This window comes from Phyllostomus discolor, chromosome 3 (genome assembly GCF_004126475.2).
Source record: "Phyllostomus discolor isolate MPI-MPIP mPhyDis1 chromosome 3, mPhyDis1.pri.v3, whole genome shotgun sequence".
Taxonomy (NCBI): domain Eukaryota; kingdom Metazoa; phylum Chordata; class Mammalia; order Chiroptera; family Phyllostomidae; genus Phyllostomus; species Phyllostomus discolor.
Window position 1 is genome coordinate 196292148 of NC_040905.2, and position 17039 is coordinate 196309186.

A 17039-nucleotide genomic window follows, 5' to 3' on the forward strand; every position below is an offset into this window, starting at 1 on the left:
TTAACATTTCCCTGGGTAACACCCTAATATTCCTCATATTTTAGGGTCCAGTGAGGGTAAGCCATTTGCCTATATTTACATAGATCTAGAGCACAGGTCTTCTGACTTCCATCTAGTGAGGTGTAGTTGTTCATCACTGATTTATCCATTAGTTATTTTTAAGCACATATTATGTGTAAGGAGCTATGCTAGTTAGGGAGAACTAATGATTCAGCTCTGTCAGTGTGGCAGGGGAAATAAGATGTTTGCATAAATGACTAGCTATTCCCTGAGGAAATTAATGTCATGAGTGATGGAGTATAAAAAAGAAATACAGACTTGCAACCCTTCTTTCCCTTTCCCATAATACCTTGCACTCTTTCTCTGCAACCTGGGCCCGACATGATGCCTCTCACAAAGAAGGATGGTGAGAAGAAAGGCTGTTCTGCCATCAGTGAAATAGTGATCAGGGAATACACCATCGGCATTCACAAGGGCATCCATGGAGTGGGTTTCAAGAACTGTGCCTCCCCAGCACTCAGAGAGATCCGGAAATTTGCCAGGAAGGAGATGGGAACTCCAGATGTGCTCATGGACACCAGGATCAACAGAGCTGCCTGGGCCAAAGGGATAAGCAATGCCCCACACTGTGTCCAGGTACAGTTGTCCAGAAAACATGATGAGGGTGAAGATTCACCAAGCAAGCTCTGTATGTTGGTCACCTACAACTTGTCACTACCTTAAAAAATCTACGAACAGTTAATGTGGATGAGAAATAACTGCTGATTGTCAAATAAAGTTATAAAACTTCCAAAAATAGGAAGTATAGTTCTGGGCCACATAACATTGTGATCAGTGGCAGACCACATATACGATGGTAGTCCCATAAGACTGTAATAGAGCTGAAAAATTCCTGTCTCCTAGTGATGTTGTAGCCAGCACAGCATCATAGTACAACACCTCACTCCCACGTTTGTGATGATGCTGGTGTAAACAAGCCTATGCGCTGCCAGTGGTATGAAAGTATAGCATATACAATTATGCACGATATATAATACATGACAATGGTAATATATATCTATGTTACTAGTTTATATATTTACTACACATTTCATCCTTTGTAGAGTGTATTCTTTCTACATATAAAAAAAATGTTTGCTGAAAACAGTAGGCCAGCAGCAGCCTCATACATACCATGTCTGAATTGCATCATTGTCTCTTGTGCTTGATTTAATCTCATGCTGCTCAGGATAGTAACATGCTGTACAGGCTTGTAGCCTGGGAGCAATAGGCTGTACCATATGGTATGTAGTAAGCTGTACCATCAATGACGTTCGCAGGACAAATTCCCCTAATGACGCATTTCTCAGAATGTGTCCCTGTCATTAAGCAACGTGTGTCTGTAATGCTTCATTATTTTAACAAATGAGTTGTAGAGATACAGAAAAATAATTGATTATGTAACTCATTTACGCATTTCCTCGGGTTAACCACACTTATAGGAAATAAAGCTGCTTGAACACAACAATGGTAGCAGCCCTACTATGTCTCTAAAGGAAAATGAAGCAACTTGCAAACGTAGAACTTCCTAGGGTCCAAACTTGCCGAGTCAAGCTGTAAGTTTAACAAATGTTGCAAACATTCAGGGTAGCCAACATCGTCCTCGCAAAAGATGAGAAAAGTATTCACTTTTTACCTCCAAAAATTTTTTAATGTTGTTTGAGACATCCTAGATTGCATTTATTAAGCTTTATATATTTTTAAATGGAGGAGACAGAACATTGAGCTAAATTTGGGAAGGAGGATGTTACATTAATAATTTCATAAGCAGGAAAAGTATTTTATGAAAAGCTGAGGGTAGGCTTTTCCCATACATCAAAAAATTTTGTAAGCAGCAATTCTTGCCACTTTATATTTTAAACTCAGACCCAATCTTATACCTCAGAATATAAATTAATTTAACAAATAATTGTGAGCACTTATGTGCTCAATATGTACAAATTTAATAGGAAGTTGGATAACTTATATGGTCTCTCACCAGAAGGAAAGAAAAATAGAAGCAATAACATGTAACACTAGTGGCCACCTTCTCTTATAATATTCTCCTCCTTTGGCTTCTAGCTTCCAGCTTTCTCTCACCTGTTCTGCACCTGGAAGCTCCATAATTTTGGAAGAAAATAATAAAACCATAAAACCAGGCTCTTTGGTTTCACTACAGACATATGCTATGCAACTTTAGCTAGGCCCTCAGTGCCAATTGTCAATCATTTTCCCCTTAATTTCATACCTATATCTGTCTGTATGTTTATCTATCTACCTGGACAGAGAATCAGTTTGTGCCTGCTATATTCTAGATGTGAGAAAGAGTCTCAAACGAAACAATATTCATGTCTGTAGGCCCCTCATCGTATTCCAACAACATCTACACCAGTAGTTGTTAATTAGAGGTGATTTTGCCTCCCAGGGGACATTTGGGCATATCTGAGGACATTTTTGGCTGTCACAGCTGGGAAAAGGTGTTACTGGCCTCTAATAGCTGGAGACCAGGATGCTGCTAACATCCTAAAATGAAAAGGAAAGTCCCCTCTCGTCCCCTAAGAAAGAATGATTCAGCCCCAAACACTGATGGGGCCAAAGTTAAGAAATCCCAATCTAAACTAAAGACTGAACTATTTTCACACTCTCTGCACTCTTCTAGTCATGTATGTAAAACCTGTTCCGCTCTCTGCAGATGACTTCATGTGTTCCTTCACTTTTCTTTTTTCATCTCAAAATGTCTGTGTATCCTCTCTCTGTGGATAACTCTTCCTCCTTCTTCCCAAAACTGCTGTCTTTCAAAATTTATGCCCTATCTTATTCTCCAAATGGTTTATGCTACCTACAAAAATTCATTCTGTATCACAAAATAAAAGCAAATAAGAAATCATGCAAAAAGTATTATTCCCCTTGGAGTTTTAAAAAAAGATTTTATTTATTTATTTTTAGAGAGAAGGGAAGAGAGGGAGAAAGAGAAGGAGAGAAACATCAATGTGTGGCTTCCTATTGTGTGTCCCCTACTGGGGACCTGACCCACAACCCAGACATGTGCCCTGACTGGGAATTGAACCAGTGACCTTTTGGTTTTCAGGCCAGTGCTCAACCCACTTAGCCACACCAGGCAGGGCTTATTCCCTTAGGATTCTTTATCTCACCCCTACTCACCTCCAGAATTTAGTTCTTAGGTTATTTCTTTTCATGTATATTTTTATTCTCTCCCATATAATGTGTTTTCTCTCTGTGTTTAACAAGTGCTTAATTATAATCTATCCTAAAATATTTTCTCAAACTTTTATTTTGATGCTTCTGCTTTTCAACTTTTCTGTATCCCCTAGGACTCCTAGAGTGCTGGCATTTTTTAATTTTTTTTAAATTTTAATTGTTGTTCCAGTACAGTTTTCTGTCTTTTACTCCCATCCCCCACCCCGCCAGGTGCTGGCATTTTCTTCTAACTATTCTCTCAGCCTCTAATATAATCTTCATAATGCTGTAGAATTTAGAATATGTCCACTATACTCATTACAGTCCTTTACCAGTCAACCAATGCCTGTACATAATACGTTTGCCGAATCAACTTACAGTAATTACAAAAACTTGGTTTATGAGTAAATTACTATTAGTATCTCTAGCATATAGATGAGAAAGGAGGCTGAGAGAGGTTAAGTGACTTGCTCAAAACTACATAGTTAAGGAGCGAGAAGTCAGGATTCAAACCTAAGTCAGTCTTCTGCCGGTCTATATATTTTATACACCTCTTCATTTCCTAAGGGGTTAAGTCCTAACTCCTTGGTTTGGCACCACACACGTTTGTTAAAGTACTGTTGTTCTCTGCTTCCTGTCTTCGTTTTCCTTCTTCTGTTTGCTCCCCCTCATACCATACTCTCTATGCTATCCTTCTCACATGTCTTTAGAAGTCCAAACACCTACCCACCTTTCAAGCCCAATTCAAACTTCCCAGATGAATTCCCTGATCTTCTCTGATCTTTTCATCATTTTTCTTTTTTCTTTCTTGCCTTCAAACTTTGTTATTATTAGTAACATTTTTTAAAGATTTTATTTATTTATTTTTAGAGAAAGGGAGGGAGAAAGAGAGCAGCTGGCTGCCTCTCACATACCTCCAGAGAGAGACCTGGCCCACAACCCAGGCATGTGCTCTGATGGGAATCAAACCAGTGACTTTTCAGTTTGCAGGCCAGCGCTCAATCCACTCAACCACACCAGCCAGGGCTATTTTTGTATAGAATTTTACAAACACTTTCATATATGGTAAACACCTAACAAAGCGTAAAAGCTCAATAAATGTGCTTATTTGGTTCTAATCTTCATAGCAATTCTCCAAGGTATTATCATACTTGACTAACAGAGAAAGAAACTGAGGCTCAGAGAGGTCAAGTGGCCTACCAAAAGGCAAAATGTTCCAGGATGACCCAAGGCTTTAACTGAGGATCTATCCCCAGTTGAGAATTCTTTCTACCATACCTCCTATGACTTCAGAGGTTTGTTCCATACCCTAGCTGTATACCTTGGTGTTGGTAGTTACTGAATACATGTTGAATGAATGAGTAAATGACTGTTCGGAACATACTCTTTTAGGCTGAGAGTCATAAGAGATTTATTGGCCACCAAGAATAAGAGCACTTTAGGATGTGACTCATCCTCACACATAGTATTTAATTGCTTATTTGGGCCAAAGGAAAACAAACCCTCCCATCTGATAAAATATCTTAGGCAACATTAGGTTAAAGTCTGTACTATACACTCCAGGACACCAGTGCCACCCACCTTTAACAAACAAGTTTTTATATGTTATTTAAAGTCAGTAGGCAGACCCAGCCCAGCAGACTGTCTTCCTCTCACATATGTGCTTTAAGACAAAACAAAACACACAAAAAACGTTGATGGAGAGGTTCCACCCAAATCTGTCTTTAGCCAGCTGATCAAAGATGCTACAAAGAGAACCTTTCCTATCTCACGTTTACAAGCCTTTTCTAAGTATTTGGTTGTTTATGTTTACTTTGATGGCCCCAGGTCGTTGGTGCCCAGTCCCTGCCCCTCCGTTGATCCCGTGTTGCTTTGGTGTTGGTTTTGTTCCTGTTTTCAGTGAAGCAACTCGGGAACCCCATTGGGGCTGCTTTGCTTTGACAGGTTCTTGTTGGTGGGACCAGAGCTCTGAAAAGCTTTCTGCTGCTCAGCGGCATCTCTCTTGGAAGAACATCGAGGCTGCAGATGCTTGGACACCTGTGGTGGCAGGACCAGTACTGGCCAGCAGCAGTGTGCTCCCCTCCTGCATCCGGCAAGGCGGCCTTGTCCTTCTTACGAACTCATCTCTCAGACTTTCCCTCCTGCCTTCCACGCCCCCTCATTTCTTCTCCATCTGCATTTATCATTAAGGAATTCTATCTGGTTCATCACAGCCTCTTGGGTTCACGGTGATAACTAGTTCTGGGCAGGATGTTAAGCTGATGCACGCCATCGGGTCCTCTTTAGGTCCTGTACATAGTGACAGCCTTTACCAGTGCAATGTTTGGGAGAGTTCTTAAACTCTGTAGAGTGGGGTAGACTCATCAGCTCTTTTGGATGTGAAATGTTTCAAACTTTGAATCGAGAGTCTTCAGGGAAGCCTGATGATTAGTGTCGTCACTGTCAAAAAGCTAAAAAGAGAGTGGGATCTTTTAGTCCTGGTTACAGCACTCAAGGCAGGAGCAGTACTATGTGAGGATGTCTTCATGTGGGACTTGTTTCTTTGTTTGCACTTCTGATGCTGGATGTCTGTGGCCGAAGACTGGATGCGGTTCCTCCCTGAACTGTGCGTCTGTCTGGTTAACAGTAGGTTAACCAGTGTCCTGGGCTCTGTGTCAGTGTCACCGGGATAGGACCTATATTTTAATAGTGTTGCTAACTTTTTGTTTACTAGCAAAAAAAATATTTTTATTTCATTTTCTTCTTTGTAGACAATCCAGACACTAGACTGTAGTTTAGTTATACTGACATTTTTAAAAAAGGGATATGTTTTCTTGCCCAGTTCAAAAAGAGACACATTTCAGGCCTCAATGCTGTCCTTGGTTTCACAGGTACAAGTTTTTTCTAGCTCGGATGACTGAGACAAGCTGTAGGCTGCCTCGAGGTCTTGCTCGCATGCGCTGTGGGCTGTTTCTCTGAGTAGCAGACCGAGGGGGACTGTGATGGTACAGTGTGCCCAGGGACTGTTCTGACGGCCTAGGACTTCCTGTATTGAAACCTTACTTTGTTTCAAAAGGCAAACAGACTTTAGTACAATAAACAAAGGTTAATTTCTGTAAAAAAATAAAAAATACAAATAAGGTCAGTAGGAAGGAAGAAAATTGAATCTTTGTTCATATCACTCTGAACGCACCGATCTCGTCTGATCTCAGAAGCTAAGCAGGGTTGGGCCTGGTTAGTATTTGGATGGGAAGGAAGAAAATTGAGAGAATAATTTTTCAATTGTTTTTTTTATTTTTCTGTAGACAAGTTTATCATTCTCTTCCTTACTGTTCCAGCTTTTAGGGTCATGTTTGGAAAGGCCACCTAAATCCCAAAGATTGTATAGATATTTAAATGTATTTTCCTCTACTGATTTTTATCACATCATCTTTTACATTTGGAATCTCTGGGGTTATGTGTGTATACTGTGTGTGTTTGTGTGTATGTGTGTAAGACATGAAATAGTTTATAATTTAATATTTTTCTTATAGTTTAGTGAGTCATTTATTGATGTTTCCCTTCTGAGTTTAACTTATATCTTTGTCATATACTCCCATATGCTAAATTCTTATGCAGATGTAAATATATAAATTTTCTAGATTTGTAATTTGTTATATTGATGGTTAACTCCTGAGCTGTCTTTATTTATTTACTTATATTGTTTAAATTACCATATTTTGCCATTTATAATATGCACCCACATTTTTGGCCCAAACTTTCATGAAAAAAATCTTTCATTTTATTTTTTTAATTCAATTATTTACTTATTTATATTTATAAATAAAATTGATTATCATATTCTGAGGTATTATTTTGCATATGGATATTCTTATTCCTTTCTAGAGTTACACTTTTAGTGCATAAGCATAAATAAAAGAATTAAAAATATTTATATAGATAAAAAATTTTCTAGCTACCCTTTAAGGTTTATTCTTAAAAATAAACAAGAAATATTTTCACAAAGATTCCACTTTTTTTTAAACTGGGATTCTGATTGAGATGGAATAAAAGTTGTAATTTGGAGAATTGTCATATTTTAAAATACAGTCTTCAAAATCAGTGACCCTGATGTGGTTTTTTGTTCACTCGAGTCTTCTCTCATTTCTCCTAGTAGTTTTATAATTTTAGAATTCCTGTGTATTCGTGAGAATAGACATGCGCACTTTAATAGAGCATAGAGCTTTAAACTCAGCTGTGCCATTTACTACCCATGTCACCAGTTCCTTCACCTTCGTGACTGCATTTTCCCTCTTAGACTGTGGGGGATGATGATAATAATGCCTCCTGAGTTATTGTGAAGGTTAAATGGGTCATATATGTAAAGTGCTTAAGATAGTATCAGGCACATAGTATGATATAAGTACTACCTATTATTTTATGTGTGTATATACCATATGCAATCATGTTTCTTATTACATTTATTAAGTGTTTTATATACTGTTATTACAAATGGGATTTTTCTGTTATGTTCTTTTTTTATTATTATTATGGAGTACAATCTAATAAACACCAAACTTTGAAATTTCAGCCTCCAGAGGGCTCTCCTTTCTTGTGCATTACTCTCATTCCCCACAGCTTCTTTTGAAAGAATTTCGTGTTACTTAGAGCCAAGCAATTAAACAAAAATGCATGTCTGATTTCAAAATGCTTTTGAAAGGTCAAGTGAGATAAATAAAATCAACAGCTGGTCCACTGCGAATACTAACAGAACAAAAAATCCTTTTGCAAAACTGATGACAGAGCAACCACCTGAAAATGCACACACACACAAAATTAATAGAAGACTGTAAATATCCAAGACAGTTAAAAATTATAAGAATATTCAAAGTTTAACTTGTCAATGGAGTGAAAATTTTGACAAAATAGGATATTATCTAAGAAATATAAATTGTGGAAATTGTTACAAGAAGGGCAGACAACTTGAACGGATCAGTAACAGTAAAGGAAATGGGACACACCACCAAACTTCTACCTCTGAAAAAGACACCGTGTCAAGATGCTTTTAAACAAGGATTCTATCATAACTTTTAGGGATGATACTATTTACAGAACATTGAAAAAGATAGAAAACTTTGTAACTTACTCTACGACTAACATAACTATGACACCAAATATAGTAAGGAATAATAAAAGAAATGAAAAAAAACTGAAAAGTAATCTTAATAATGAAATAAATGCCAGCACCCTAAATAACACTAGCAAACTGAATAGAACAGCATTTCAATAGTTAAGTGCGCCATGACCAAATACATCATATTCCAGGAATGCAAAGATAATGCAGTGTATTAAGTTATGAACCTCTTACAATTTATAGCTAAACAACAAATAAATCTTTGAAGATTTTGTTATTTTTCCCTAAATAGTATCCTACTTTGCTACTCTGCTGATCATCTCTGCCTAGAGCATTTTCTTACTTTTCTTCTCCATCCAGCAAACTTCTGCTTTTCTTCAGAGATGCAACTTGTATGACCTCTGGGTCTCTTTCTCTGACCCCTCTCTGCCAGAGGCTAAGAAGCTGCTATTCTTGTGCACATCCACAATACCCTGTATTTACCTTTATTACAACAGCACTTATCATACTTTTAGTAATTACTGGTTAACTTGTTTGTGTCCCTACCAACCTGTGAGCTCTTGAGATATAGTCAATTTATTTGTTTTCTGGAAGCCCAGCATATAAAATCTGGCAGACTCAATTGAGAAGTTGACACAGAACTAGACTGAAGTAAAAATGTTAGCTAATTATGTACTGTAAAAGCTGTATTGGAGGACATGGCTTTGATGTATATCTAAACTGGACTTCCTCATGTGTCACCTTAAAATTAAATTTCCCTATCCTGTTAGAGGCAAATTGGGCAACTTCAGGCCTTCCAGAAAGACACAGCTTCTTACCACATGGCAGAGAACATGCCAGTGTTAACCTTTTCTGTAGAGAGCCTAGAAGATGCTGAACCATCCATATCCCATGATCCCATTTCTTCTCCCAAAGGTACTAACAATGAAGTCAGCCCTCCCCAGAGGTAAGCGGAAGTGAAGAGAGGAGCCAGGACTATTATTCTAGCTGAAGTTCTGCACGGAAATGTGTACGGGGTAAAGCCCCTCCAGTAATGGCTACCTGACTTATATTTTTCCTTTAGGACTTAGCTGCCTAACATTTCAGAGAGACATACTACTTGAGCAACTATATTTAACCTAAGTGTTCTAATTGAATGAGCAGATCTTTGTTCTTTCATTTATCATTTTATTTGTACGCATCCTCAAATTTCTTTTGAATAAGTGAGGTAAAATACACTAATAACCAAAACCACAAAATTTTGTCACAAATTTATTTGCATTCTGTTATGTTCTCCGGACTTTTTTTAAGTGAGTGCACTGAAGATTGCTTTCAAGGCACTCTTAGCCAGGTGAACTGTTCTCTGCATAGCCTCTCGAGATTGAATAAGAAGGAGTTGTCATCTTCTTGCTTCCTGAATCTGTTCGGCCTAATAACGTGCTCTGCTAATCCTGGCAGACAAGGAGAGGACCTGCAAAAGGAAGAGAATGAGGATGCTCTTGAAATATGAATTCACATTCACTTGGCATTTGCTATAGTAGCTTTTTTCTACTATTGATACAACTGCTAGATAAATAAATTCTAGGGATCTAAAGCACAGTGTAGTGATTATAGTCAACAATACTGTATTATATAGTTCAAAATTGCTAAGAGACTAGATATTAAAGATTCTTACCACAGAAAAGAAATAATTATGTGATGTGATAAAGGTGTTAGCTGAAACACCTCTATGTTGGTAATCTTGTTGCAGTATGTAATTATATCAAATCAACACATTATACACCTTAAACGTATACAATGTTAAATCTCAATTATATCTCAATTAAAAATATATCATAATTTGTTTTCACCTGTTGATGGACATTTAAGTTATTTCCAGTTTTGGGCTATTACAAATAAAGTTACTCTGAATATTTATATAGAAGTGAATGGCTAGGTCTTATGGTTTGTGTATGTATACTTTTTTTATTAAGATATAACTGACATATTATATTAGTTTCAGGGATACAACATAGGGATTCGATACTTGTATATAGGGTGAAATAATCACCTCTGTAAGTCTAGTAAACAGCTGTCACCACACGTAGTTACAATGCTTTTTTGTGATGAGAGCTTTTAATCTCTACTCTCCTAGCAACCTACAAGTACACAGTGCAGCATTATTAACCACAGTCACCGTGTTGTGCATTGCATCCCGTGGCTTATTGATTTTACAAGTGGAAGTTTGTGTCTTTGGATCCCTTTCGACCATTTCACCCCCTCAGCCACCCCAAACCTCATGCAACCCCTGCCTCTGACAACCACCAATCTATCTGTTCTCTATCTGTAACTTTTTTGTTTTGTTTTTTAGATTGCACACATACGTGAAATCATACAGCATTTGTCTTTCTTATTTCACTTTGCATAACGCCCTCAAGGTCCACCCATGTTGTAAATAGCAAGATCTCCTCCTTTTCTGTGGCTGAGTAATATTGTATTGCACTTTATATACACTTCATTTCCTTCATCCATTCATTCACGGATGTACACTTAGGTTGTTCCCATGTGTTAACTGTTTGTTGTAAATAATACTGCAGTGAGCATGGGGGGGTGCATATCTTTTCAAGAGGAAGGCTAGACATAAATAAAAATTCTGACTTGCTAAAATATAATCTTTTATACGGACATGAAACTGGAACTTTGGAGATTAGATTACAAATAAAGTAACCGTATAATTTGTTGTTCCAAATCTGAAATTTGAGAATGAAAGAAGCAAATAATCACCCTGGTAGGGCACCAGAAACCAACTGAGACCCTCCCTGGAGTGCACACCAGGGAGTACAGTCACCCTACTTAGGAAACCACACTTTGTGTAAACACAGGCAGGATTTCACAGGGAAGGAGTGCCGCAGAGTTTCTCCCTGGACATTTACCGTCTCGCTTTCCTTTCTCATTGCCTTCCTCATTTCCAGTGGCCTGGGGTCTCCTTCAATATCCCAGCCACCCTCTCATTCTTGCACACTACAATGCGAACTAAATTCAACAGAAACATAAAACATTAAATGTAGTTTGACACCGTTGAATTTCAGTGGCCCTCTATACTTAACAGCAAAACAAGTATCGTTTGCGGGGAATTCCAAAGTTGGCTACTACCAGTATGGCTGCTGGAGAGGTACAATAGGGTATTTATGTAAAAGCTAAGTCGGTACTTCCTGTTTTCCTTTAGAGAAGGAACTTTATGCCTCCCTTTTTATTGTGTAAAAAGTTCACAGTTGTTAGAACGTTAATTAGAAATTGAATGAAGTTTTATGCAGAGTAGCTTGCAGATCAATCAAGTACTTGACTCTTGTTTTAATTGAGATATAATTGACATATAACATTGAGTATGTTCAAGGTGTACACATGTTGATTTAATACATTTATATATCACAATGTGATCATCACTGTGGTGTTAGCTGACCCCTCTATCATAATTGTCATAATGTCATCTCTTGTGGCTGTGGAGAAACGACTGTTCCATGAAGCAGCCACTGCCTGAGAGCTGCTGGACCTGCCAGCTAGATCAAGGGCAGAACAGACATTGCTTTCCTTAAATGCCCTCAGAGATGATCTGATCTACCCCTCCCCTACGCCCCACTGTGTGCTGGTTTGTGCTGGTAAAGACGTTGTTGCCCTCCCAGGCAAGCATAGTATGCATTTTCCCCCTTATCTGGGGCAGGGCATGTCCCCAGTACCCCCATCCACCCTGCCTGTCCTATATAAGCCCTTAGCACCTGTCACGCTGCATGGAGGGTATCCATGGTGTCTCGCCGCTGCCCAGAATGTGCTTCCTCTCTAATCCCCCTAATGAACTATTTGATGCAATGACAGAGTTGTCAGTCTCTCCTCTGGTCTCTCAGCCCAGGGAATACTCCCAACAGTGGTGAAAATAGCCTTGGGTCCATCCTATGTGGCAATCACATGGGTTTTTCATATCTCCCCCAAGCAAAGAGAGCATAAGTCTTTCTTATTCATAAAAGTGCATATCTGTGCTGAATGCTTCAGATGTAGAAACCGTGTGTGTCACAAGACATAATCATGTCTTCATAAGTTTAAAGAAAGAAACCTGTGGTGGCCAGCCGAGTGCCCTCTGGGGACTTCAAGAAAATGTCAGCAATTTCACATCAGACAGAGAAGTCCTGGGGAGGGCAAAATATGGAAGTCAGATGTACCCTCAGACAACTTTTGCACACTGGCTTTCAAAGTGGGAAACAGTGTGTCTTTACTCATAAACTGGACAAATGTGTGATCTCGAGTCCTTGGTGTGAATGAGCTCTGGGAATAAAGTCCTCTTCTACTAGTGTCTCCACATTTGTTCCAGGCACATGGGCATCACTGTCAGAATAAAGAGTGGGCACTCTTTGGAGAAACGCTGTAATTAATACTAACAAAGAAGATCCAGCATAGGACTGCTGTGAATCGTGGGCCAGTCGAAATCCTTCTCCTGCGTTAGCTCAGGAAGAAACGGGGGCTTGGAGTCATATATGCTGAGTCTGAGTCCTGGTCCCGCGACTTTAGAGCTGTGAGGTCATAGGGAGAAGGTTCTGAAGTTCCAACATTAATTTTCTTCAAATGTAAAATACACCTGTGGCTGCCGTGGAAGCAGATGAGGTCAGGTATGGACCAACAGCAGTGGGGTGCCAGTACAGACCAGCACTTTTCCTCTGAGTGCGATGCCCTCCCAACCTTCCCCCTCACCCCATGAGCCTTCAGATGACACACACTGGTGTTATGTGAACATTGCCTGGGGGCCAGTGAGTAGTTACCTGTTCTGATATCACCTGATATGGGATATTTACATGAATGCCCATGAATTTTAAAAAGATTGTGTGCCTCCGAGCCTTTATGCATAAGGGACTCATGGATAAAGCCAAAGGGGGGGATGAATGAGGGTGGGAGGTGGGGGCCGGTGGGTCCGGGAGAGCAGTGGGGGAGAAATAGAGACAAACTGTACTTGAACAACAACAACAAAAAAAATGTGTGCATCCCTATGTTCATAGCAGCACTATTTACAATAGCCAAGTTCTAGAAACAGCCTAAGTGCCCATCAGTAAATGAGTGAGTCAAAAAACTGGTATGTTTACACAGTGGCATACTATGCAGCAGGAAAAAAAGAAGGAATTCCTACTTTTCACAACAGTGTGGATGGAACTGGAGAATATTATACTAAGTGAAATAAGCCAGTAGGTGAAAGACAAATACCATATGATCTCACTGTAAGAGGAACCTAACGAACAAAGTTAACTAATGAACAAAATAGAACCACAGGCATGGAAATATGGAATGCACTGAAAGTGATTAGAGGGGAGGGGAGAGCGGGATGATGATGGAAAGAATAGGAAGGGACTAGATGAAGAATGTGTATGAATGACCCACAGACATGGACGACAGTGTGGGGATTGACTGCGGGGGCGGGCATGGGCAGAGAGGGCAAAGGGGGGGAAAAGTGGAACAACTGTAATAGCATAACAATAGAAATAATTTAATAAAAGAAGAAAAAAAGATTGTGTGCGTCTTTCTGCTTGGCAAAAACAGTGCCTTTCTATGACGTGTTTTCTACAAACAGTGAGAGGTTTGGAGGCAAAGAGTCCGATAGGATTCACCAAAGCCAAAGGAGACAGTACAAGAATGGCAAAGGCTAAATATCTAGTACAAAGATGATGAAGTTAATTTGCATTTCCTTTCATGGTCCTGAGATTTAAGATTGCATTAAGATTGCATTTCTGGAGAGGTATCTAAATGTCTGGACTACACTACAAACATTTATTTCTTGTGAACTGGCACTTATTAAAAGAGAGTGACTCACTCCTGGTTTCCTTTTGTCAAAAAATTCTGATATGTGATATTTGCCTTTCCACCCAATTATTAGTAAAGAATGTAGATGGTTGGTGGTCATAATTCTTAGTGCTAAAAGACTTGCTGACTACAATAGTCAACGACCACAACTACTTTGAGAGTGAGGCTAGTCCTTATAATTAGCCTCATTTTGCAAGTGAAGGAAGGAACATGGGCCCAGAAATAGACATGACCTAGCCAAAGCCGCAGCTAGTTAAGGGCAAGTATAAAGATTAAAAATCAATGAGCCCTGAATCTCAAATCGCAAGTCCTGTTCAACCTTTGTGAACCTTTGCAGGCGTTCAGAAGGAGTCACCCAATTTTCCCTCTGTGGTATTGAGATACCACAGGATAGTAAGAAGCTAGGAAATTCCTGGGCAAGTGGAATGGGGAAACTAAGACCAGAAAATTAAACAAGGGCAAACAGTCTGAGCAACTTACAGCCAGCTAGTGTATTGCCAGACCTTATCTCTCCTAACCAAGGACACCTGAGAGTAAATGGTTTGCACCTTTCCTCCCTAACCACGGAACATATAACCTCCTGGCCATAAACCACGGGCCTCTGGGGAAGAGAGAATTGCTCATCTGAATGTAGAGATAACACTGGGCTGTGCACTTCCCTTGCAGCTCCCCTCCCAAGTGCACCTCCTACCAATTTCCCCCTCCCAAACTCCTACCTTTTTTCCTAGATAAACTTGCTTCTGAAAGCTCAAGGGAGGGTGGATGTTAGGATTTTAACCTGCCATCTTCCCAGACTGCTAGCCTCTGATATTAATAAAAGCACAATTATAATCCAATTCCTGTCTCTGCTTTTTGGCTAAGTGGTGACAGGCAGCACGAGGCCCAAGACCCAGGCTCAGTGGCCCTCCAGTTTCAGTGTGAGGATCCTTTTTGAGCTAAAGGCAACCAAGATCCTGTATGCTTAAGAGAAACTTCCCCCATCCCCCCACTCCTGCCCTACCCCACCTACACACACACACTCAACTACCTAGAAGAATTGGAATGGAGGGGAGCCTTGCCCGTAGTAACAGGTGATCAGAGATAACATTTTGTGACCTATGTACAGGGCAGGGCAAACTTCTCCTTACTGAACACCTCCTCCTACAGTCCTGTGATGGCCTTCCTCCCCTCAGAAGCCCCAAGGTGATCCTTAGTGCAGAATGTCATGCAGACCTCATTTTCCCACCCTGACTTCCAACCTCTTGTGTGTGTGTGTCTGACTTCCTTATGAATACTGGGTTCCCATGCATATGCTCGGAATGAAATTAGGTCATTGTCCTTGCTGTCTGTCTCCTGTCTGTTGGATTATTACACCATCCGAAAGAACTTTGAGGGAAGAGGAAAGTTCCTCGCCCACAATTTCAACAATTTTGTGGTTCTTTCCCATAGCTGTGCTTGTGGGTTCAGAGTGGACTTTGTTGTTCTTCTTTGGCATCTATAATAAATAGACAAAAAAATTGTAATTGAATCTCTTCCTATTTCTTTCACTCATACACACACACACACATGTGTGCACACACATTCTAATGAGAAAAAGTCTTCTTAAGCAAAGACTTTGCTGTCGTATGTCCCTACAGATAATAAAAGGAAAAGTACTTTGGTTGTTGACGGAAAGGGGCTGCATACCGACGAGCTCAGGGGAGGCCTGCACGGCAGCCTTACAAACTCAGAGACTGAAAGCAACCACATTAAATGATGTGAAATGAAAACTTCCTAACTGAAAGAAGTTCCTGGCTGGTAGTCATGTCCTAGGGCAGTATTTTTCTCTAAGAAAAGCCAGTCTTGACCTTCACTGAGCCTATTGTCCTTTTGGGTCGAGGATAACACACCTGATAATATGCCTTTGCAATAATGAAGTAATTTCCCTTTTCCTGATCCCTCAAAGCACCAGCGTGGAGACCACAAATCCCCTTGCTATTGTCGTTGTGTTAATTGTTGACTGTTGACCATCCCGTACACACCTTTGCAAATGAATTGTGTGTCTATCATTTTCCTTTTTAGCCAGTCCCAGAGGTTCTCCCTGTCCCTTCGCTTTCTCCCGCCACCCTTATCTATCACCAGTGGGTTTCATGTAACCTGCTTACACCTCCTCTTTAGATTGTCACGTATGAAATAAGGTGCAAAACTGCCATTTTCCGGAGCATTTTCTCAGCCTGTTGAAGTTTTGCATCCTGGCAATTGTCAGTTTGGTTCAAGTAAACTCATTAAAATTCTTACAGGCTTGGACCTTTCTTACACTGACACGGTCCAGCTGAGTCCCCCTGGGGGGACATGCAGGCTAAGCTGCCGTACACAGAGATACCAGGAACCCTTCAGGATGTGAGGTGGTTCGCTTACACGCTACGTGCATCTCTCTGTGCCTGGCCCGGGCGGTTTCGCTAGCCCGCAGAGTCAGTCAGCAGAGCCAGATCCCAGTGCTGGGGTCTGCCTTGGTTCACAGCCTCCTGAGCTCTCCGATGCTCCGCTACACTCTGGTTTTGAGGATCTCAAGTCGTCTTTGCTTCCATACCCCTAGAAACCCGAAGTAATAGACTTTGTAGCCATGATGAGTGCTGTAGCCAAGCTAACAGTTGTAAAATGTTTTTAGATATTGAAGGTTGTTTTCCTTTGGATCCTTGTGCTTTCTTGAACTAGCTGTCCTCTTCCCAGCCTCCTTGAGCAAGCTATCATATATGGCAGTAGTAGTTGGCAGGGGTGTCCAACGTTTTGGCGTCTCTATGCCACACTGGAAGAAGAGTTGTCTTGGGCCACACATTAAATACACAAACTCTAACAAAAACAAAAAAAATCTCAGTGTTTTAAGTAGATTTATCATTTTGTGTTGGGCCGCATTCATCACCACCCAGGACTACAGGAGGCCCACTGGCTGCAGGCTGGTCACCCCTGACAGGGATTGCCC

General features: G+C 40.2%; 1 pseudogene; it reads left to right on the forward strand.

Moving 5' to 3' along the window:
- The first annotated feature begins 384 nt into the window (after positions 1-384).
- LOC114510939 lies at positions 385-796 on the forward strand (annotated as a pseudogene).
- Positions 797-17039: the final 16243 nt, after the last annotated feature.